Genomic DNA, 23,931 nt, shown 5'->3' with positions numbered 1-23,931 from the left:
CTCCCTTTGCTCTACAACAACTAAGTTCAGTAGAACTTATGTATATCTAATCTTGTTTTATATGTACCTACAGGTACCTATGTGATCTTTCAATTGGTAACCAAGAGATTACAATGGTAAAACACAGCAAGCTCAAATCCAACCGCTGCTCACCAATGTGAGAAGTTGGCCTGGTATATGATGCTCACTAGTTAAAGTGATCACCTTGTACCATGCCAAGCAACCCTTATGGTGTGGTTGTAAGTCAACCTTTTCGGACTAGCTGCCCTAGTGGTAGCGTAGGCTAAGCAGTCTTTGAGGCTAAACTCGTGAAGCGTGTTAAGCCAGCTGTTTTACCAAATGTAACCCCCTTTTATACCAATGAAAGGACACCACACAGATATATATTCAAAATATATATGTATTTATTTCTCAAAGTAACCCCTAGTCTCTTTATGAGCACAGGAGCACAAATCGTCAAACAAGATTACAGTAGAATACACAGAAGTTGCACTTTATATGGATAGGCCCTGGTGGCCGCTCAAACCATATACTAAAATAGTGGTATAAGTACCACGAACAGAAAAGGGAAAAGGCCTAGGGCCTCTAGAATCGCTGGGCCTACAAGGAGCTAACTTCAGTTAGTGACCAGGAGGTCCACGGGTGGCGTGTGCAGAGCAAATAGTCACACGCGTGCTCCCATAGGTTTCAATGGGTGCGTAAAAAGTACAAAGTTACTGCAAAGAGGATCTTCCGGATGGACTAGGAACTCAAGATTTGGAACACAGGCACTAGAGATGTAATACTACACTTGGGCACAGGTGTGCCAGCTTTACCTCACCCACAGGAAGCGGGTGCCTAGGCCTCGAAGTGCGTCGGGTTTCTTCTATCTGTTCCGTGGAGCCTGAAGACAAAGATGCTGCAGGCGGTCGGTCCGGGAGAGATGCAGTGGATCCAAGAGTGGATCGGGGATGTTGAAGACCTGTAAGCAGAGGGGACAGTGTTCACAGTCACTAGCCAGTGACCGGCGTGGCACCAGGTGGGTACCAGGCGATGTCGGGTGCAAACAGGAAGAAAGGTGTAGATTGTCTCTGCAGCCACGTGGTCCCTGGAGGTCGACGACGTCCAGGAGTCGGTTCACGAGCTGCCCACGCAGGCTCTCACTGTCGGCGGTGTCGGCAACTTGATCGAAGCAAACAAGCCTTGGCAAACGCAATTGTTGTAGGAGATGAAATAGGCTGGTGGTTCTGACCAGCAAGGTCAGAAGGACGGCTCCTTTGGAGGGGAGCAAGGGCCAGTCTGGAGCAATCAGACCAGTGGTGTATTTCGTAAAGTTCATCGCCAAGATGGCTACTAGCCAGCGGGCCAGCAACCGGTTAGGCGCGTCGAGTGGCAAAATGCAGAAGGGCCCCACGCAGATCGTGGAGATGCTGGAGGGCTCACCTTTGGTGCAGATGCTGCTCGAGGGTTGGGTTTCTCAGATCCTAAAGCACAACTTGGAGGGAGCCTCGGTTGTTGCACTTGTCAGCTTGTCGTGGTCGTTTCAAGATGGCTGGCTCCACGTGTCTCGGTGCCTCCACGGGTCTCCTCTTTGCAGGGACTGTGGATCGGGCTGTGAGAGGTCTGGAGGTCCAGGTCTTGTCAGTCTCTGGGCTCGGGCTCCGGCGGGAGGTGGCGGCAAAGCAGACGTTGATTCGCTGGGTGGTGCTTGCGTTAGCAAGGTGGTCACTCCCTGACCACAGGGGAGATTGGCTTCAGTCCTCTGTGCAGCAGAGCGTCAAAGTTCCCGTCTTCTTCTTAGTGTTAAGTTGATTCCAGGATGTCTGAAGTCTTAGGACACAGCTCCTACCTTTAAGCGGATTCTAGGGGCCGGACTACCTGCTAGGTCCCTCCCTATGGGTGGGACCAGGAAGGGGGGTGGTTACACCCCCAATCCTTTGTCCAGCTCGCCCCAGGCCCGGGACTGGTGTGCCCCAGGACCGGTTTGAACTGGCATATGCACAGAGGCTCCTTGTGAGCCACAGGCATGTCTGGTTTCTTTCAAGCCCTACCTGACGAATACACAAAATCCTGTCTGGGGTGGTGCACGCACCTCCCCTGGCAGGAAACCCTTTGTCCACACCTCCCAAGCTGGAAGGACTCCCAGCAGCAGGAGGGCAGACTTGTGTCTGTGGTGGCAGCATCCATTTTGTGGAGCTGAGGCTATGTCTGATTTTACCCGGGTTTCAGGTACTGTACATGTCGTGTCCCTCTAGAAGGGTGGAATGCTAACCCCGTCGCCAGAATTGGCGAGGGGTTAGTATTCCAATTCGTATGACACCTTACTCGACATGTTTTGATAAAGCCAAACCAAAGATAGCATTGAACCGCGAGGTTCATAATGCACTTAAGAGTATATGGTATGACGATATCTGGAAACAGTAGAAGGAAGTTGTTCCGACCATTGCAGACAGGCTCAGCTCATGCCAGAGCACCATCTCACATGGAACAAAGCACTCTGCCTTCAGGATTGTTAAGGCCTGCCATAGGAGTGACTTATAGGTTACCATGTGTCCCATTTAAGGTTAGGTATAGGTATACTACACTTAAGTAAGAGGTGGTTACACCAACTTACCCCAGCTGAGTGATCAGCCAGTTGTGTCAAATTGTTAGGCCAAGCTTGGGGTGGCATAATACATGCTTCAGCCCCTGGCAGGCCTTGGGTACACCAATGCCCTGGGTCCCTAGTGTACACTGGTACAGGGGCTGACAGGGTGATCCACTTCCAATTGGTTATGCACCTAGGGGGCATAGTTTTAATTTAGTAGAGAGAACAGCAGGCTGGGGGTCTGATTGGCAGGCCCACAGCCTCAATATGTCAAAAACCAGTGAAGCAAAAAGCAAAAATTTGGGGTGACCATAGGATAGCAGACCCTACTCTCCTACAGGAGCCCACTGATACTGAGGAGCAACGCCATACACTCTGTGATACGGAGCCCACTGACAATGAGGTGCGATGCCTTACACGCTGTGATACGGAGCCCACTGTCACTGAGTAGCGACGCCGTACACTCTGTGATACAGAGCCCACTGACACTGAGGAGCAACACCATACACGCTGTGATACGGAGCCCACTGACACTGAGGAGAGACACCTTACACTCTGTGATACGGAGCTCACTGACACTGAGGAGCGACACCTTACACGCTGTGATACGAAGCCCACTGACACTGAGGAGCGACGCTGTACACTCTGTGATACAGAGCCCACTGACTCAGAGGAGCGATGCCTTACACTCTGTGATTCGGAGCCCACTGACACTGAGGAGCGATGCCTTACACGCTGTGATACGGAGCTAACTGACACTGAGGAGCGATGCCTTACAAGCTGTGATACTGAGCTCACTAACACTGAGGAGCGACGCCTTACACTCTGTGATATGGAGCCCACTGACACTGAGTAACGATTCCTTAAACTCTGTGATACGGAGCCCACTGACACTGAGGAGCGACACCTTACACTCTGTGATACTGAGCCCACTGACACTGAGGAGCGACGCCGTACACTCTGTGAGACCAAGCCCACTGTCATTCTGACACTGAGGAACAACGCCGTACACTCTGTGATACGGAGCCCACTGACACTGAGGAGCGACACCGTACACGCTGTAATACGGTGCCCACTGACACTGAGGAGCGGCGCCTTACACTCTGTGGTATGGAGCCCACTAAGACTGAGGAGCGACGCCTTACGCGCTGTGATACGAAGCCCACTGACACTGAGGAGCGACGCCTTACACTCTGTGATACGGAGCCCACTGACACTGAGGAGCGACGCCTTACACGCTGTGATACGGAGTCCACTGACACTGAGGAGCGACGCTGTACACTCTGTGATACGGAGCCCACTGACACTGAGGATCGACGTCTTACACTCTGTGGTACGGAGCCCACTGACACTGAAGAGCGACGCCTTACACTCTGTGGTACGGAGCCCAATAACACTGAGGAGCAACGCCTTACACTCTGTGATACGGAGCCCAATGACACTGAGGATCGACGCCTTACACTCTGTGATATGGAGCCCACTGACACTGAGGAGCGACGCCTTACGCGCTGTGATACGAAGCCCACTGACACTGAGGAACGACGCCTTACACTCTGTGATACGGACCCCACTGACACTGAGGAGCGACACCTTACACGCTGTGATACGGAGTCCACTGACACTGAGGAGCGACGCTGTACACTCTGTGATACGGAGCCCACTGACACTGAGGATCGACGTCTTACACTCTGTGGTACGGAGCCCACTGACACTGAAGAGCGACGCCTTACACTCTGTGGTACGGAGCCCAATAACACTGAGGAGCAACGCCTTACACTCTGTGATACGGAGCCCACCGACACTGAGGAGCGATGCCTTACACTCTGTGGTATGGAGCCCACTGACACTGAGGAGCGACGCCGTACACTCTGTGATACGGAGCCCACTGACACTGAGGAATGACGCCTTACACTCTGTGATACGGAGCCCACTGGCACTGAGGAGCGACGCCTTAAACTCTGTGATACGGAGCCCACTGACACTGAGGAGCGACGCCTTACACTCTGTGATACGGAGCCCACTGACACTGAGGAGCGACGTCTTACACTCTGTGATACGGAGCCCAGTGACACTCAGGAGCGATGCCTTACACTCTGTGATACGGAACCCACTGACACTCAGGTGCGACGCCTTACACTCTGTGATACAGAGGCCACTGACACTGAGGAGCGACGCCTTACACTCTGTGATACTGAGCCCACTGACACTGAGTAGCGACACTGTGAGAAGTTGGCCTGGTATATGATGCTCACTAGTTAAAGTGATCACCTTGTACCATGCCAAGCAACCCTTATGGTGTGGTTGTAAGTCAACCTTTTCGGACTAGCTGCCCTAGTGGTAGCGTAGGCTAAGCAGTCTTTGAGGCTAAACTCGTGAAGCGTGTTAAGCAAGCTGTTTTACCAATAGTAACCCCCTTTTATACCAATGAAAGGACACCACACAGATATATATTCAAAATATATATGTATTTATTTCTCAAAGTAACCCCTAGTCTCTTTATGAGCACAGGAGCACAAATCGTCAAACAAGATTATCACAGAATACACAGAAGTTGCACTTTATATGGATAGGCCCTGGTGGCCACTCAAACCATATACTAAAATAGTGGTATAAGTACCACGAACAGAAAAGGGAAAAGGCCTAGGGCCTCTAGAATCGCTGGGCCTACAAGGAGCTAACGTCAGTTAGTGACCAGGAGGTCCACGGGTGGCGTGTGCAGAGCAAATAGTCACACGCGTGCTCCCATAGGTTTCAATGGGTGCGTAAAAAGTACAAAGTTACTGCAAAAGGAATCTTCCGGATGACCTAGGAACTTAAGATTTGGAACACAGGCACTAGAGATGTATTACTACACATGGGCACCGGAGTACCAGCTTTACCTTACCCACAGGAAGCGGGTGCATAGGCCTCAAAGTGCGTCGGGTTTCTTCTATCTGTTCCGTTGAGCCTGGGACAAAGATGCTGCAGGCGGTCGGTCGGGAAGAGATGCAGTGGATCCAAGAGTGGATCGGAGATGTTGAAGACCTGTAAGCAGAGGGGACAGTGTTCACAGTCACTAGCCAGTGACCAGCGTGGCACCAGGTGGGTACCAGGCGATGTCGGGTGCAAACAGGTGATGAGGGGTAGCTTGTCTCCGCAGCCACGTGGTCCCTGAAGGTCGACGACGTCCAGGAGTCGGCTCACGAGCTGTCCCACGCAGGCTCTCGCTGTCGGCGGTGTCGGCGACTTGATCGAAGCAAACAAGCCTTGGCAAAAGCAATTGTAGGAGGAATCGGAAATCAGCTGTTGGTTCTGACCGGCAAGGTCAGAGGGATTGCTCCTTTGGAGGGGAGCAAGGGCCAGTCTGGAGCAACCAGACCAGCGGTGTTTGTCGTAGATTTCGTCGCCAAGATGGCCACTAGCCAGCGGGCCAGCAACCGGTTAGGCGCGTCGAGTGGCAAAATGCAGAAGGGCCCCACGCAGATCGTGGAGATGCTGGAGGGCTCACCTTTGGTGCAGATGCTGCTCGAGAGTTGGGCTTCTCAGATCCCAAAGCACAACTTGGAGGGAGCCTCGGTTGTTGCACTTGTCAGCTTGTCGTGGTCGTTTCAAGATGGCTGGCTCCACGTGTCTCGGTGCCTCCACGGGTCTCCTCTTTTCAGGGACTGTGGATCGGGCGGTGAGAGGTCTGGAGGTCCAGGTCTTGTCAGTCTCTGGGCTCGGGCTCCGGCGGGAGGCAGCGGCAAAGCAGACGTTGATTCGCTGGATGGTGCTTGCGTTAGCAAGGTGGTCACTCCCTGACCACAGGGGAGATTTTCTTCAGTCTTCTGTGCAGCAGAATGTCGAAGTTCCCGTCTTCTTCTTAGTTTCAAGTTGATTCCAGGATGTCTGAAGTCTTAGGACACAGCTCCTACCTTTAAGCGGATTCTAGGGGCCGGACTACCTGCTAGGTCCCTCCCTAAGGGTGGGACCAGGAAGGGGGGTGGTTACACCCCCAATCCTTTGTCCAGCTCGCCCCAGGCCCGGGACTGGTGTGCCCCAGGACCGGTTTGAACTGGCATATGCACCGAGGCTCCTTGTGAGCCACAGGCATGTCTGGTTTCTTTCAAGCCCTACCTGACCAATACACAAAATCCTGTCTGGGGTGGTGCACGCACCTCCCCTGGCAGGAAACCCTTTGTCCACACCTCCCAAGCTGGAAGGACTCCCAGCAGCAGGAGGGCAGACTTGTGTCTGTGGTGGCAGCATCCATTTTGTGGAGCTGAGGCTATGTCTGATTTTACCCGGGTTTCAGGTACTGTACATGTCGTGTCCCTCTAGAAGGGTGGAATGCTAACCCCGTCGCCAGAATTGGCGAGGGGTTAGTATTCCAATTCGTATGACACCTTACTCGACATGTTTTGATAAAGCCAAACCAAAGATAGCATTTAACCGCGAGGTTCATAATGCACTTAAGAGTATATGGTATGACGATATCTGGAAACAGTAGAAGGAAGTTGTTCCGACCACTGCAGACAGGCTCAGCTCATGCCAGAGCACCATCTCACATGGAACCAAGCACTCTGCCTTCAGGATTGTTAAGGCCTGCCATAGGAGTGACTTATAGGTTACCAGGTGTCCCATTTAAGTTTAGGTATAGGTATACTACACCTAAGTAAGAGGTGATTACACCAACTTACCCCAGCTGAGTGATCAGCCAGTTGTGTCAGATTGTTAGGCCAAGCCTGGGGTGGCATAATACATGCTGCAGCCCCTGGCAGGCCTTGGGTACACCAATGCCCTGGGTACCTAGTGTACACTGGTACAGGGGCTGACAGGGTGATCCAACCAATTGGGTATGTACCTAGGGTACATGGAGTCCATTTTACAGAGAGAGCAGATAGCCTGAGAGCCTGAATGGCAGGATCTCAGGCCAACTAAGTCGAAAAACCAGCTAGACACTAGGCAAAAATTTGGGGGTAACCATAGTCAGATATCCACCTTCCTACACAACCCCCCCCCCAAACGAAGGGAGATAAGGCTGACCTTGACCAGGTAAGCCTATATTGCCCAAGTGGCCATATAAGGAGGAACCAGCACTGGCATGGTTACCCCCTGTCTCATGGTCCACTAAGCAATCCCTCACCCTAAGGGTATCAGAGGGTCTCCACCATAGGGAATCTCTACCTTTGGTGTGTCTTGGCAAAGTAAAAGGCTGGTGTTGAGATGGAGTACTGAAGTGAGTGTCCTCAAAGTGAGGCCTCAGCTTCCTCCAATCATCCTCCACCATGGATGCCTTTCTTTCCTTAACTGAGTTGCACTGTGCTCTCAGGGTCAGCCTCTGGCTACCTAAAGCTGGAGGCTGGGTCCCTTTTGTGGGCTTACTGGAGGGACAGGTCAGGTCTGGGGCCCTAAGGTCCCATGTTTGCCTGTGCCCAACAGAATCCCTCTGGGGGAGGTCCCTAACTACCTGTAAAGGAGATCCCTCAGGAATGTTTTTACCCATCACCTGGCTAGGACTACTAGCCAGGCAATCCTCATTCTTTTGATGGGGGGGTTCTTGTGGACAGGGGCCCTCTGGGGGTCCACTGGCCTCCCTGACCTCTGCAGCCCTGGGCTGACTGAGGCAGGGTAGAGAGAGGCAGGCTACCTGCACCAGACTGGGTCCCACCTTGGAAGGGGCCACTGACATCAGAGGCTCTGCCAGGCCAGGCCTGGCTACCTCTGGGGCAGTTCCTTCACAAGGGGTGAGGTCAGCTCCCTGAGGAGGCTGACTTTTTCCTAATGTCTGGGGAGAGGGAGACTTTTCTTCTTCCCCACTACTCTCTGTTTGTGTGGAGTGATCCATAGTTTCAGGCTTCACTACACCTATGTCAGTCTGAGTATAGGCTGAGACCATTACAGCCTTGCCAACCTTTTCAGGGGGGCACTCAGTTTGTGTTTGAGCTGTGACCGTCACAGCTCTGCCAGTCTCTACAGGGAAGTCTGTCTGTGCCTGGGCGGTGGCTACCACTGCCCTTCCAACCTTTTCAGGGAGGAAATCTATTTGGACAGGGGTTGTGAATGGCACAACCCCCCTACCCTTTTGTGACAGGCCTACCATTTTAGAATGGGTGTCTTGTTCAACTCCAGCCCAGGCTGAGAGTTCTAAGTCATTCCCCAGTAAGCAGTCTACAGGCAAGGTTGGGGACACTGCTACCCTTTTAGGGCCAGTGACCCCTCCCCAGCTGAGACATACCTCTGCCATGGGATGACTGTTTTGTTTGCCATCAATGTTAGTCACCTGGTAGGAGAAACCAGGCAAAAGCTGCTCAGAGGGAACTAGCCAATGGGCCACCATTGTGATGCTAGCTCCAGTGTCTCTGTAGGCCTCAGCTTTTGTACCATTGATGTAGGGCTCCTGTCTGTACCTACCCAAAGTGTTGGGACAGGCAGTGAAGTTGGCAAACCCCATGCCACCATCACAGACAAGAGTGGTTGCTGTAGGGGAATTGGCTAAGCCAGGGTCCCCCTGTGTTCCCCAAGTAAACCCAACCAAATTTTTGGGGGCACTCCCACCACCTGGGGGATTACTGCTGACAGTAATAGGTGGTGTGACAGGAGTAATTGGAGGAACAGTTTTGTTTTTAGCCCTTGGGCAACCGCTGTCAGTTTTCCAATGCCCAGGAGTTTTACACTCATGGCAGTAGGGCTTTTTAGCTGTGGTAGAGGAGGGAGCTTGGGACCCACCACCCTGTGTGGAGTTTTGGGGCCCTGAGGAAGGTTTCTCTTTTTCTTTATCCCCACCCTTCTCTTGAGGCTTGGTGGTATCTTTCTTTTGGTCACCACCCTGGTTTTTAGGCCTGATCCTGGTCCTGACCCATTTATCTGCCCTCTTTCCCAATTCTTGGGGAGAGGTCAAATCTGAGTCTACCAGGTGTTGATGGAGAAGCTGGTTTTGACAATTACTTAAAATCTGCTCTCTCATCATCAAATGGTACAATCCTGTATAATCAGACACCTTACTTCCCAGCAACCAACCCTCCAAAGCCTTAGTGGCACATTCCACATATTCAGACCAGTCCTGAGTCTGTGTCTTCTGGGTGTCTCTGAACATTAACCTGTACTGTTCAGTGGTTAAGCCTAACCCATCAACTAGGACACTCTTCAGGACTCTGTAATTTCTGACATCCTCTTCTCTAACAGTGAGGAGTCTGTCTCTGCCTCTTCCTTCAAAGGAGAGCCAGAGGATTGCTGCCCACTGATCTTCAGGAACCTGCTGTACTTTGCAGGCTCTCTCAAGAGCAGTTATCCACTTGTGGATGTCATCCCCACTTTTGTAGGGGGGCACAACCTTAGACAGGTTTCTATTGTCGAAAACCCTATCTTTGTCCTTAGGGACAATGCTGCCACCAGTGGGTATAGACCCACTCTCTTTATGCTGTCTAGCCTTGCTAAGTTTCTCTTCCATCAGGGCTACTTCTAGCTCCTGCTTCCTGATCCTCAGCTGGGCCTCTTGCATCTTGGCCTCATGTTCCCTCCTCTGAGGGGTGGTCATCCTTCTCCTGGAGTGACCTTGAGAGCCTCTAGAGCCATGGGAAGCATTGGAGTCACCTGAGCGATTCCTTTGCCTTCCCAGCCCTGTGTTAAGTCCACTGGGGAGATCCAGTGGGTTGAACCCACTGTCAGTCCCCAATAGCCTTGGTTTAGCTGGGCCAAGTATAACACTTGGCACTGGGCTAGTTCTCCCTTCATCCTCACTACTGTCAGTATCCTTTTCACTCTCATCCTCTGTGGTAGGCATCCCATCTAAGGGGTGACTATTGGGAAGGGGTACTTCAGTGGCATCTTTAGAAGGGGGGCCTCCTGTTCCTGTCCCTAAGGGGGCTAACTGGGAAGCTTTCTTGAGTGCTCTCTGATTCTCATCATTCTGTAAGAGCTCTCTGAGCTCAGCAGAGTTTGGGTTCTTGGGCTGTTTAAGGCCTCTAAGAGTTGCCAAATGCCTGAGCTCATTCTGATTAAGGGTAGCAAAGCTGGATGGTGCCCTCTGGGGGTCACTCTCAACAGAGATGGGTACAGTGGACCCCTCTGCCCCGGCCATTGCTCTTAAGTGTGGGTGGATGTGTTGCAATCTACCTACACTTGGGTTTACCTACTAAACCTATCTAGTAGTTGTAGTCAGGGTGTGCTACTCCCTTTGCTCTACAACAACTAAGTTCAGTAGAACTTAAGTATATCTAATCTTGTTTTATATGTACCTACAGGTACCTATGTGATCTTTCAATTGGTAACCAAGAGATTACAATGGTAAAACACAGCAAGCTCAAATCCAACCGCTGCTCACCAATGTGAGAAGTTGGCCTGGTATATGATGCTCACTAGTTAAAGTGATCACCTTGTACCATGCCAAGCAACCCTTATGGTGTGGTTGTAAGTCAACCTTTTCGGACTAGCTGCCCTAGTGGTAGCGTAGGCTAAGCAGTCTTTGAGGCTAAACTCGTGAAGCGTGTTAAGCAAGCTGTTTTACCAATAGTAACCCCCTTTTATACCAATGAAAGGACACCACACAGATATATATTCAAAATATATATGTATTTATTTCTCAAAGTAACCCCTAGTCTCTTTATGAGCACAGGAGCACAAATCGTCAAACAAGATTATCACAGAATACACAGAAGTTGCACTTTATATGGATAGGCCCTGGTGGCCACTCAAACCATATACTAAAATAGTGGTATAAGTACCACGAACAGAAAAGGGAAAAGGCCTAGGGCCTCTAGAATCGCTGGGCCTACAAGGAGCTAACGTCAGTTAGTGACCAGGAGGTCCACGGGTGGCGTGTGCAGAGCAAATAGTCACACGCGTGCTCCCATAGGTTTCAATGGGTGCGTAAAAAGTACAAAGTTACTGCAAAAGGAATCTTCCGGATGACCTAGGAACTTAAGATTTGGAACACAGGCACTAGAGATGTATTACTACACATGGGCACCGGAGTACCAGCTTTACCTCACCCACAGGAAGCGAGTGCATAGGCCTCAAAGTGCGTCGGGTTTCTTCTATCTGTTCCGTTGAGCCTGGGACAAAGATGCTGCAGGCGGTCGGTCGGGAAGAGATGCAGTGGATCCAAGAGTGGATCGGAGATGTTGAAGACCTGTAAGCAGAGGGGACAGTGTTCACAGTCACTAGCCAGTGACCAGCGTGGCACCAGGTGGGTACCAGGCGATGTCGGGTGCAAACAGGTGATGAGGGGTAGCTTGTCTCCACAGCCACGTGGTCCCTGAAGGTCGACGACGTCCAGGAGTCGGCTCACGAGCTGTCCCACGCAGGCTCTCGCTGTCGGCGGTGTTGGCGACTTGATCGAAGCAAACAAGCCTTGGCAAAAGCAATTGTAGGAGGAATCGGAAATCAGCTGTTGGTTCTGACCAGCAAGGTCAGAGGGATTGCTCCTTTGGAGGGGAGCAAGGGCCAGTCTGGAGCAACCAGACCAGCGGTGTTTGTCGTAGATTTCGTCGCCAAGATGGCCACTAGCCAGCGGGCCAGCAACCGGTTAGGCGCGTCGAGTGGCAAAATGCAGAAGGGCCCCACGCAGATCGTGGAGATGCTGGAGGGCTCACCTTTGGTGCAGATGCTGCTCGAGGGTTGGGCTTCTCAGGACCCAAAGCACAACTTGGAGGGAGCCTCGGTTGTTGCACTGGTCAGCTTGTCGTAGTCGTTTCAAGATGGCTGGCTCCACGTGTCTCGGTGCCTCCACGGGTCTCCTCTTTGCAGGGACTGTGGATCGGGCGGTGAGAGGTCTGGAGGTCCAGGTCTTGTCAGTCTCTGGGCTCGGGCTCCGGCGGGAGGCGGCGGCAAAGCAGACGTTGATTCGCTGGATGGTGCTTGCGTTAGCAAGGTGGTCACTCCCTGACCACAGGGGAGATTTTCTTCAGTCTTCTGTGCAGCAGAATGTCGAAGTTCCCGTCTTCTTCTTAGTTTCAAGTTGATTCCAGGATGTCTGAAGTCTTAGGACACAGCTCCTACCTTTAAGCGGATTCTAGGGGCCGGACTACCTGCTAGGTCCCTCCCTAAGGGTGGGACCAGGAAGGGGGGTGGTTACACCCCCAATCCTTTGTCCAGCTCGCCCCAGGCCCGGGACTGGTGTGCCCCAGGACCGGTTTGAACTGGCATATGCACCGAGGCTCCTTGTGAGCCACAGGCATGTCTGGTTTCTTTCAAGCCCTACCTGACCAATACACAAAATCCTGTCTGGGGTGGTGCACGCACCTCCCCTGGCAGGAAACCCTTTGTCCACACCTCCCAAGCTGGAAGGACTCCCAGCAGCAGGAGGGCAGACTTGTGTCTGTGGTGGCAGCATCCATTTTGTGGAGCTGAGGCTATGTCTGATTTTACCCGGGTTTCAGGTACTGTACATGTCGTGTCCCTCTAGAAGGGTGGAATGCTAACCCCGTCGCCAGAATTGGCGAGGGGTTAGTATTCCAATTCGTATGACACCTTACTCGACATGTTTTGATAAAGCCAAACCAAAGATAGCATTTAACCGCGAGGTTCATAATGCACTTAAGAGTATATGGTATGACGATATCTGGAAACAGTAGAAGGAAGTTGTTCCGACCACTGCAGACAGGCTCAGCTCATGCCAGAGCACCATCTCACATGGAACCAAGCACTCTGCCTTCAGGATTGTTAAGGCCTGCCATAGGAGTGACTTATAGGTTACCAGGTGTCCCATTTAAGTTTAGGTATAGGTATACTACACCTAAGTAAGAGGTGATTACACCAACTTACCCCAGCTGAGTGATCAGCCAGTTGTGTCAGATTGTTAGGCCAAGCCTGGGGTGGCATAATACATGCTGCAGCCCCTGGCAGGCCTTGGGTACACCAATGCCCTGGGTACCTAGTGTACACTGGTACAGGGGCTGACAGGGTGATCCAACCAATTGGGTATGTACCTAGGGTACATGGAGTCCATTTTACAGAGAGAGCAGATAGCCTGAGAGCCTGAATGGCAGGATCTCAGGCCAACTAAGTCGAAAAACCAGCTAGACACTAGGCAAAAATTTGGGGGTAACCATAGTCAGATATCCACCTTCCTACAGACACCTTACACTCTGTGATACGGAGACCACTGACTAAGAGGAGCAATGCCTTACACTCTGTGATACGGAGCCCACTGACACTGAGGAGCGACACCTTACACGCTGTGATACGAAGCCCACTGACACTGAGGAGCGACGCCGTACACTCTGTGATACGGAGCCCACTGACTCAGAGGAGCGATGCCTTACACTCTGTGATACGGAGCCCACTGATACTGAGGAGCAACGCCATACACTCTGTGATACGGAGCCCACTGACACTGAAAAGCGATGCCTTACACGCTGTGATACGGAGCTAACTGACACTGAGGAGCGATGCCTTACAAGCTGTGATACTGAGCTCACTAACACTGAGGAGCGACGCCTTACACTCTGTGATATGGAGCCCACTGACACTGAGTAACGATTCCTTAAACTCTGTGATACGGAGCCCACTGACACTGAGGAGCGACACCTTACACTCTGTGATACTTAGCCCACTGACACTGAGGAGCGACGCCGTACACTCTGTGAGACCGAGCCCACTGTCATTTTGACACTGAGGAACGACGCCGTACACTCTGTGATACGGAGCCCACTGACACTGAGGAGCGACACCGTACACGCTGTAATACGGTGCCCACTGACACTGAGGAGCGGCGCCTTACACTCTGTGGTATGGAGCCCACTGAGACTGAGGAGCGACGCCTTACGCGCTGTGATACGAAGCCCACTGACACTGAGGAGGTGTGCCTTACACTCTGTGATACGGAGCCCACTGACACTGAGGAGCGACGCCTTACACGCTGTGATACGGAGTCCACTGACACTGAGGAGCGACGCTGTACACTCTGTGATACGGAGCCCACTGACACTGAGGATCGACGTCTTACACTCTGTGGTACGGAGCCCACTGACACTGAAGAGCGACGCCTTACACTCTGTGGTACGGAGCCCAATAACACTGAGGAGCAACGCCTTACACTCTGTGATACGGAGCCCAATGACACTGAGGATCGACGCCTTACACTCTGTGATATGGAGCCCACTGACACTGAGGAGCGGCGCCTTACGCGCTGTGATACGAAGCCCACTGACACTGAGGAACGACGCCTTACACTCTGTGATACGGACCCCACTGACACTGAGGAGCGACACCTTACACGCTGTGATACGGAGTCCACTGACACTGAGGAGCGACGCTGTACACTCTGTGATACGGAGCCCACTGACACTGAGGATCGACGTCTTACACTCTGTGGTACGGAGCCCACTGACACTGAAGAGCGACGCCTTACACTCTGTGGTACGGAGCCCAATAACACTGAGGAGCAACGCCTTACACTCTGTGATACGGAGCCCACTGACACTGAGGAGCGATGCCTTACACTCTGTGGTATGGAGCCCACTGACACTGAGGAGCGACGCCGTACACTCTGTGATACGGAGCCCACTGACACTGAGGAATGACGCCTTACACTCTGTGATACGGAGCCCACTGGCACTGAGGAGCGACGCCTTAAACTCTGTGATACGGAGCCCACTGACACTGAGGAGCGACGCCTTACACTCTGTGATACGGAGCCCACTGACACTGAGGAGCGACGTCTTACACTCTGTGATACGGAGCCCAGTGACACTCAGGAGCGATGCCTTACACTCTGTGATACGGAACCCACTGACACTCAGGTGCGACGCCTTACACTCTGTGATACAGAGGCCACTGACACTGAGGAGCGACGCCTTACACTCTGTGATACTGAGCCCACTGACACTGAGTAGCGACACCTTACACTCTGTGATACGGAGACCACTGACTCAGAGGAGCAATGCCTTACACTCTGTGATACGGAGCCCACTGACACTGAGGAGCGACACCTTACACGCTGTGATACGAAGCCCACTGACACTGAGGAGCGACGCCGTACACTCTGTGATACGGAGCCCACTGACTCAGAGGAGCGATGCCTTACACTCTGTGATACGGAGCCCACTGATACTGAGGAGCAACGCCATACACTCTGTGATACGGAGCCCACTGACACTGAAAAGCGATGCCTTACACGCTGTGATACGGAGCTAACTGACACTGAGGAGCGATGCCTTACAAGCTGTGATACTGAGCTCACTAACACTGAGGAGCGACGCCTTACACTCTGTGATATGGAGCCCACTGACACTGAGTAACGATTCCTTAAACTCTGTGATACGGAGCCCACTGACACTGAGGAGCGACACCTTACACTCTGTGATACTTAGCCCACTGACACTGAGGAGCGACGCCGTACACTCTGTGAGACCGAGCCCACTGTCATTCTGACACTGAGGAACGACGCCGTACACTCTGTGATACGGAGCCCACTGACACTGAGGAGCGACACCGTACACGCTGTAATACGGTGCCCACTGACACTGAGGAGCGGCGCCTTACACTCTGTGATATGGAGCCCACTGAGACTGAGGAGCAACGCCTTACGCGCTGTGATACGAAGCCCACTGACACTGAGGAGCGGCGCCTTACACTCTGTGATACGGAGCCCACTGACACTGAGGAGCGACGCCTTACACGCTGTGATACGGAGTCCACTGACATTGAGGAGCGACGCTGTACACTCTGTGATACGATGCCCACTGACACTGAGGATCGACGTCTTACACTCTGTGGTACGGAGCCCACTGACACTGAAGAGCGACGCCTTACACTCTGTGATACGGAGCCCAATAACTCTGAGGAGCGACGCCTTACACTCTGTGATACGGAGCCCAATGACACTGAGGAGCGACGCCTTACACTCTGTGATATGGAGCCCACTGACACTGAGGAGCGACGCCTTACGCGCTGTGATACGAAGCCCACTGACACTGAGGAGCGACGCCTTACACTCTGTGATACGGAGCCCACTGACACTGAGGAGCGACGCCTTACACGCTGTGATACGGAGTCCACTGACACTGAGGAGCGACGCTGTACACTCTGTGATACGGAGCCCACTGACACTGAGGATCGACGTCTTACACTCTGTGGTACGGAGCCCACTGACACTGAAGAGCGACGCCTTACACTCTGTGGTACGGAGCCCAATAACACTGAGGAGCAACGCCTTACACTCTGTGATACGGAGCCCACTGACACTGAGGAGCGATGCCTTACACTCTGTGGTATGGAGCCCACTGACACTGAGGAGCGACGCCGTACACTCTGTGATACGGAGCCCACTGACACTGAGGAATGACGCCTTACACTCTGTGATATGGAGCCCACTGGCACTGAGGAGCGACGCCTTAAACTCTGTGATACGGAGCCCACTGACACTGAGGAGCGACGCCTTACACTCTGTGATACGGAGCCCACAGACACTGAGGAGCGATGCCTTACACGCTGTGATACGGAGCTAACTGACACTGAGGAGCGATGCATTACAAGCTGTGATACTGAGCTCACTAACACTGAGGAGCGACGCCTTACACTCTGTGATATGGAGCCCACTGACACTGAGTAACGATTCCTTAAACTCTGTGATACGGAGCCCACTGACACTGAGGAGTGACACCTTACACTCTGTGATACTGAGCCCACTGACACTGAGGAGCGACGCCGTACACTCTGTGAGACCAAGCCCACTGTCATTCTGACACCGAGGAACGACGCCGTACACTCTGTGATATGGAGCCCACTGACACTGAGGAGCGACACCATACACGCTGTAATACGGTGCCCACTGACACTGAGGAGCGATGCTTTACACGCTGTGATACGGAGCTAACTGACACTGAGGAGCGATGCCTTACAAGCTGTGATACTGAGCTCACTAACACTGAGGAGCGACGCCTTACACTCTGTGATATGGAGCCCACTGACACTGAGTAACGATTCCTTAAACTCTGTGATACGGAGCCCACTGACACTGAGGAGCGACACCTTACACTCTGTGATACTGAGCCCACTGACACTGAGGAGCGACGCCGTACACTCTGTGAGACCAAGCCCACTGTCATTCTGACACTGAGGAACGACGCCGTACACTCTGTGATACGGAGCCCACTGACACTGAGGAGCGACACCGTACACGCTGTAATACGGTGCCCACTGACACTGAGGAGCGGCGCCTTACACTCTGTGGTATGGAGCCCACTGAGACTGAGGAGCGACGCCTTACGCGCTGTGATACGAAGCCCACTGACACTGAGGAGCGACGCCTTACACTCTGTGATACAGAGCCCACTGACACTGAGGAGCGACGCCTTACACGCTGTGATACGGAGTCCACTGACAATGAGGAGCGACGCTGTACACTCTGTGATACGGAGCCCACTGACACTGAGGATCGACGTCTTACACTCTGTGGTACGGAGCCCACTGACACTGAAGAGCGACGCCTTACACTCTGTGGTACGGAGCCCAATAACACTGAGGAGCAACGCCTTACACTCTGTGATACGGAGCCCAATGACACTGAGGATCGACGTCTTACACTCTGTGATATGGAGCCCACTGACACTGAGGAGCGACGCCTTACGCGCTGTGATACGAAGCCCACTGACACTGAGGAACGACGCCTTACACTCTGTGATACGGAGCCCACTGACACTGAGGAGCGACACCTTACACGCTGTGATACGGAGTCCACTGACACTGAGGAGCGACGCTGTACACTCTGTGATACGGAGCCCACTGACACTGAGGATCGACGTCTTACACTCTGTGGTACGGAGCCCACTGACACTGAAGAGCGACGCCTTACACTCTGTGGTACGGAGCCCAATAACACTGAGGAGCAACGCCTTACACTCTGTGATACGGAGCCCACTGACACTGAGGAGCGATGCCTTACACTCTGTGGTATGGAGCCCACTGACACTGAGGAGCGACGCCGTACACTCTGTGATACGGAGCCCACTGACACTGAGGAATGACGCCTTACACTCTGTGATACGGAGCCCACTGGCACTGAGGAGCGACGTCTTACACTCTGTGATACGGAGCCCAGTGACACTCAGGAGCGATGCCTTACACTCTGTGATACGGAACCCACTGACACTCAGGTGCGACGCCTTACACTCTGTGATACAGAGCCCACTGAGGAGCGACGCCTTAAACTCTGTGATACGGAGCCCACTGACACTGAGGAGCGACGCCTTACACTCTGTGATACGGAGCCCACTGACACTGAGGAGCGACGTCTTACACTCTGTGATACGGAGCCCACTGACTCATAGGAGCGATGCCTTACACTCTGTGATACGGAGCCCACTGACACTTGAGGAGCGACGCCTTACACGCTGTGATACGAAGCCCACTGACACTGAGGAGCGACGCCGTACACTCTGTGATAAGGAGCCCACTGACTCAGAGGAGCGATGCCTTACACTCTGTGATACGGAGCCCACTGATACTGAGGAGCAACGCCATACACTCTGTGATACGGAGCCCACTGACACTGAGGAGCGATGCCTTACACGCTGTGATACGGAGCTAACTGACACTGAGGACCGATGCCTTACAAGCTGTGATACTGAGCTCACTAACACTGAGGAGCGACGCCTTACACTCTGTGATATGGAACCCACTGACACTGAGTAACGATTCCTTAAACTCTGTGATACGGAGCCCACTGACACTGAGGAGCGACGCCGTACACTCTGTGAGACCGAGCCCACTGTCATTCTGACACTGAGGAACAACGCCGTACACTCTGTGATATGGAGCCCACTGACACTGAGGAGCGACACAGTACACGCTGTAATACGGTGCCCACTGACACTGAGGAGCGGCACCTTACACTCTGTGATATGGAGCCCACTGAGACTGAGGAGCGACGCCTTACGCGCTGTGATACGAAGCCCACTGACACTGAGGAGCGACGCCTTACACTCTGTGATACGGAGCCCACTGACACTGAGGAGCGACGCCTTACACGCTGTGATACGGAGTCCACTGACACTGAGGAGCGACGCTGTACACTCTGTGATACGGAGCCCACTGACACTTTGGATCGACGTCTTACACTCTGTGGTACGGAGCCCACTGACACTGAAGAGCGACGCCTTACACTCTGTGGTACGGAGCCCAATAACACTGAGGAGCGACGCCTTACACTCTGTGATACGGAGCCCAATGACACTGAGGAGCGACGCCTTACACTCTGTGATATGGAGCCCACTGACACTGAGGAGCGACGCCTTACGCGCTGTGATACGAAGCCCACTGACACTGAGGAGCGACGCCTTACACACTGTGATACGGAGTCCACTGACACTGAGGAGCGACGCTGTACACTCTGTGATACGGAGCCCACTGACACTGAGGATCGACGTCTTACACTCTGTGGTACGGAGCCCAATAACACTGAGGAGCAACACCTTACACTCTGTGATATGGAGCCCACTGACACTGAGGAGCGATGCCTTACACTCTGTGGTATGGAGCCCACTGACACTGAGGAGCGACGCCGTACACTCTGTGATACGGAGCCCACTGACACTGAGGAATGACACCTTACAGTCTGTGATACGGAGCCCACTGGCACTGAGGAGCGACGCCTTAAACTCTGTGATACGGAGCCCACTGACACTGAGGAGCGACGCCTTACACTCTGTGATACGGAGCCCATTGACACTGAGGAGCGACATCTTACACTCTGTGATACGGAGCCCAGTGACACTCAGGAGCGATGCCTTACACTCTGTGATACGGAACCCACTGACACTCAGGTGCGACGCCTTACACTCTGTGATACAGAGGCCACTGACACTGAGGAGCGACGCCTTACACTCTGTGATACGGAGCCCACTGACACTCAGGAGCGACGCCTTACACTCTGTGATACGGAGCCCACTGACACTGAGGAGCGACGCCTTACACTCTGTGATACGGAGCCCACTGACACTGAGGAGCGACGCCATACACTCTGTGATACGGAGCCCACTGACACTGAGGAGCGACGCCTTACACTCTGTGATACGGAGCCCACTGACACTGAGGAGCGACGCCTTACACTCTGTGATTCGGAACCCACTGACACTGAGGAGCGACGCCATACACTCTGTGATACAGAGCCCACTGACACTGAGGAGCGACGCCTTACACTCTGTGATACGGAACCCACTGACACTAAGGAGCGACGCCTTACACTCTGTGATACGGAGCCCACTGACACTGAGGAGCGACGCCTTACACTCTGTGATACGGAGCCCACTGACACTGAGGAGCGACGCCTTACACTCTGTGATACGGAGCCCACTGACACTGAGGAGCGACGCCTTACACTCTGTGATACGGAACCCACTGACACTGAGGAGCGACGCAATACACTCTGTGATACGGAGCTAACTGACACTGAGGAGCGATGCCTTACAAGCTGTGATACTGAGCTCACTAACACTGAGGAGCGACGCCTTACACTCTGTGATGTGGAGCCCACTGACACTGAGTAACGATTCCTTAAACTCTGTGATACGGAGCCCACTGACACTGAGGAGCGACACCTTACACTCTGTGATACTGAGCCCACTGACACTGAGGAGCGACCCCTTACACTCTGTGATACTGAGCCCACTGACACTGAGGAGTGTCGCCTTACACTCTGTTATATGGAGCCCACTGACACTGAGTAGCGATGCCTTACACTCTGTGATACGTAGCACAGTGACACTGAGGAGCGATGCTTAACCCTCTGTGATACGTAGCCCACTGACACTGAGGAGCGACGCCGTACACTCTGTGAGACCGAGCCCACTGTCATTCTAACACTGAGGAACGACGCCGTACACTCTGTTATACGGAGCCCACTGACACTGAGGAGCGACACCGTACACGCTGTAATACGGTGCCCACTGACACTGAGGAGCGACGCCTTACACTCTGTGATACGGAGCCCACTGACACTGAGGAGCGACGCCTTACGCGCTGTGATACGAAGCCCACTGACACTGAGGAGCGACGCCTTACACTCTGTGATACGGAGCCCACTGACACTGAGGAGCGACGCCTTACACGCTGTAATACGGAGTCCACTGACACTGAGGAGCGACGCTGTACACTCTGTGATACAGAGCCCACTGACACTGAGTGTGAGAAGTTGGCCTGGTATATGATGCTCACTAGTTAAAGTGATCACCTTGTACCATGCCAAGCAACCCTTATGGTGTGGTTGTAAGTCAACCTTTTCGGACTAGCTGCCCTAGTGGTAGCGTAGGCTAAGCAGTCTTTGAGGCTAAACTCGTGAAGCGTGTTAAGCCAGCTGTTTTACCAAATGTAACCCCCTTTTATACCAATGAAAGGACACCACACAGATATATATTCAAAATATATATGTATTTATTTCTCAAAGTAACCCCTAGTCTCTTTATGAGCACAGGAGCACAAATCCTCAAACAAGATTACAGTAGAATACACAGAAGTTGCACTTTATATGGATAGGCCCTGGTGGCCGCTCAAACCATATACTAAAATAGTGGTATAAGTACCATGAACAGAAAAGGGAAAAGGCCTAGGGCCTCTAGAATCGCTGGGCCTACAAGGAGCTAACTTCAGTTAGTGACCAGGAGGTCCACGGGTGGCGTGTGCAGAGCAAATAGTCACACGCGTGCTCCCATAGGTTTCAATGGGTGCGTAAAAAGTACAAAGTTACTGCAAAGAGGATCTTCCGGATGGACTAGGAACTCAAGATTTGGAACACAGGCACTAGAGATGTAATACTACACTTGGGCACAGGTGTGCCAGCTTTACCTCACCCACAGGAAGCGGGTGCCTAGGCCTCGAAGTGCGTCGGGTTTCTTCTATCTGTTCCGTGGAGCCTGAAGACAAAGATGCTGCAGGCGGTCGGTCCGGGAGAGATGCAGTGGATCCAAGAGTGGATCGGGGATGTTGAAGACCTGTAAGCAGAGGGGACAGTGTTCACAGTCACTAGCCAGTGACCAGCGTGGCACCAGGTGGGTACCAGGCGATGTCGGGTGCAAACAGGAAGAAAGGTGTAGCTTTTCTCTGCAGCCACGTGGTCCCTGGAGGTCGACGACGTCAAGGAGTCGGTTCACGAGCTGTGCCATGCCGGCTCTCGCTGTCGGCGGTGTCGGCGACTTGATCGAAGCAAACAAGCCTTGGCAAAAGCAATTGTTGTAGGAGATGAAATAAGCTGGTGGTTCTGACCAGCAAGGTCAGAAGGGCTGTTCCTTTGGAGGGGAGCAAGGGCCAGTCTGGAGCAACCAGACCAGCGGTGTATTTCGTAAAGTTCGTCGCCAAGATGGCTACTAGCCAGCGGGCCATCAACCGGTTAGGCGCGTCGAGTGGCAAAATGCAGAAGGGCCCCACACAGATCGTGGAGATGCTGGAGGGCTCACCTTTGGTGCAGATGCTGCTCGACGGTTGGGCTTCTTAGATCCCAAAGCACAACTTGGAGGGAGCCTCGGTTGTTGCACTTGTCAGCTTGTCGTGGTCGTTTCAAGATGGCTGGCTCCACGTGTCTCGGTGCCTCCACGGGTCTCCTCTTTGCAGGGACTGTGGATCGGGCGGTGAGAGGTCTGGAGGTCCAGGTCTTGTCAGTCTCTGGGCTCGGGCTCCGGCGGGAGGCGGCGGCAAAGCAGACGTTGATTCGCTGGGTGGTGCTTGCGTTAGCAAGGTGGTCACTCCCTGACCACAGGGGAGATTGGCTTCAGTCCTCTGTGCAGCAGAGCGTCGAAGTTCCCGTCTTCTTCTTAGTGTTAAGTTGATTCCAGGATGTCTGAAGTCTTAGGACACAGCTCCTACCTTTAAGCGGATTCTAGGGGCCGGACTACCTGCTAGGTCCCTCCCTATGGGTGGGACCAGGAAGGGGGGTGGTTACACCCCCAATCCTTTGTCCAGCTCGCCCCAGGCCCGGGACTGGTGTGCCCCAGGACCGGTTTGAACTGGCATATGCACCGAGGCTCCTTGTGAGCCACAGGCATGTCTGGTTTCTTTCAAGCCCTACCTGACCAATACACAAAATCCTGTCTGGGGTGGTGCACGCACCTCCCCTGGCAGGAAACCCTTTGTCCACACCTCCCAAGCTGGAAGGACTCCCAGCAGCAGGAGGGCAGACTTGTGTCTGTGGTGGCAGCATCCATTTTGTGGAGCTGAGGCTATGTCTGATTTTACCCGGGTTTCAGGTACTGTACATGTCGTGTCCCTCTAGAAGGGTGGAATGCTAACCCCGTCGCCAGAATTGGCGAGGGGATAGTATTCCAATTCGTATGACACCTTACTCGACATGTTTTGATAAAGCCAAACCAAAGATAGCATTTAACCGCGAGGTTCATAATGCACTTAAGAGTATATGGTATGACGATATCTGGAAACAGTAGAAGGAAGTTGTTCCGACCATTGCAGACAGGCTCAGC

The sequence above is a fragment of the Triturus cristatus genome, chromosome 1_1 (genome assembly GCF_964204655.1).
Source record: "Triturus cristatus chromosome 1_1, aTriCri1.1, whole genome shotgun sequence".
NCBI lineage: Eukaryota > Metazoa > Chordata > Amphibia > Caudata > Salamandridae > Triturus > Triturus cristatus.
This window is presented reverse-complemented; position numbering follows the sequence as displayed.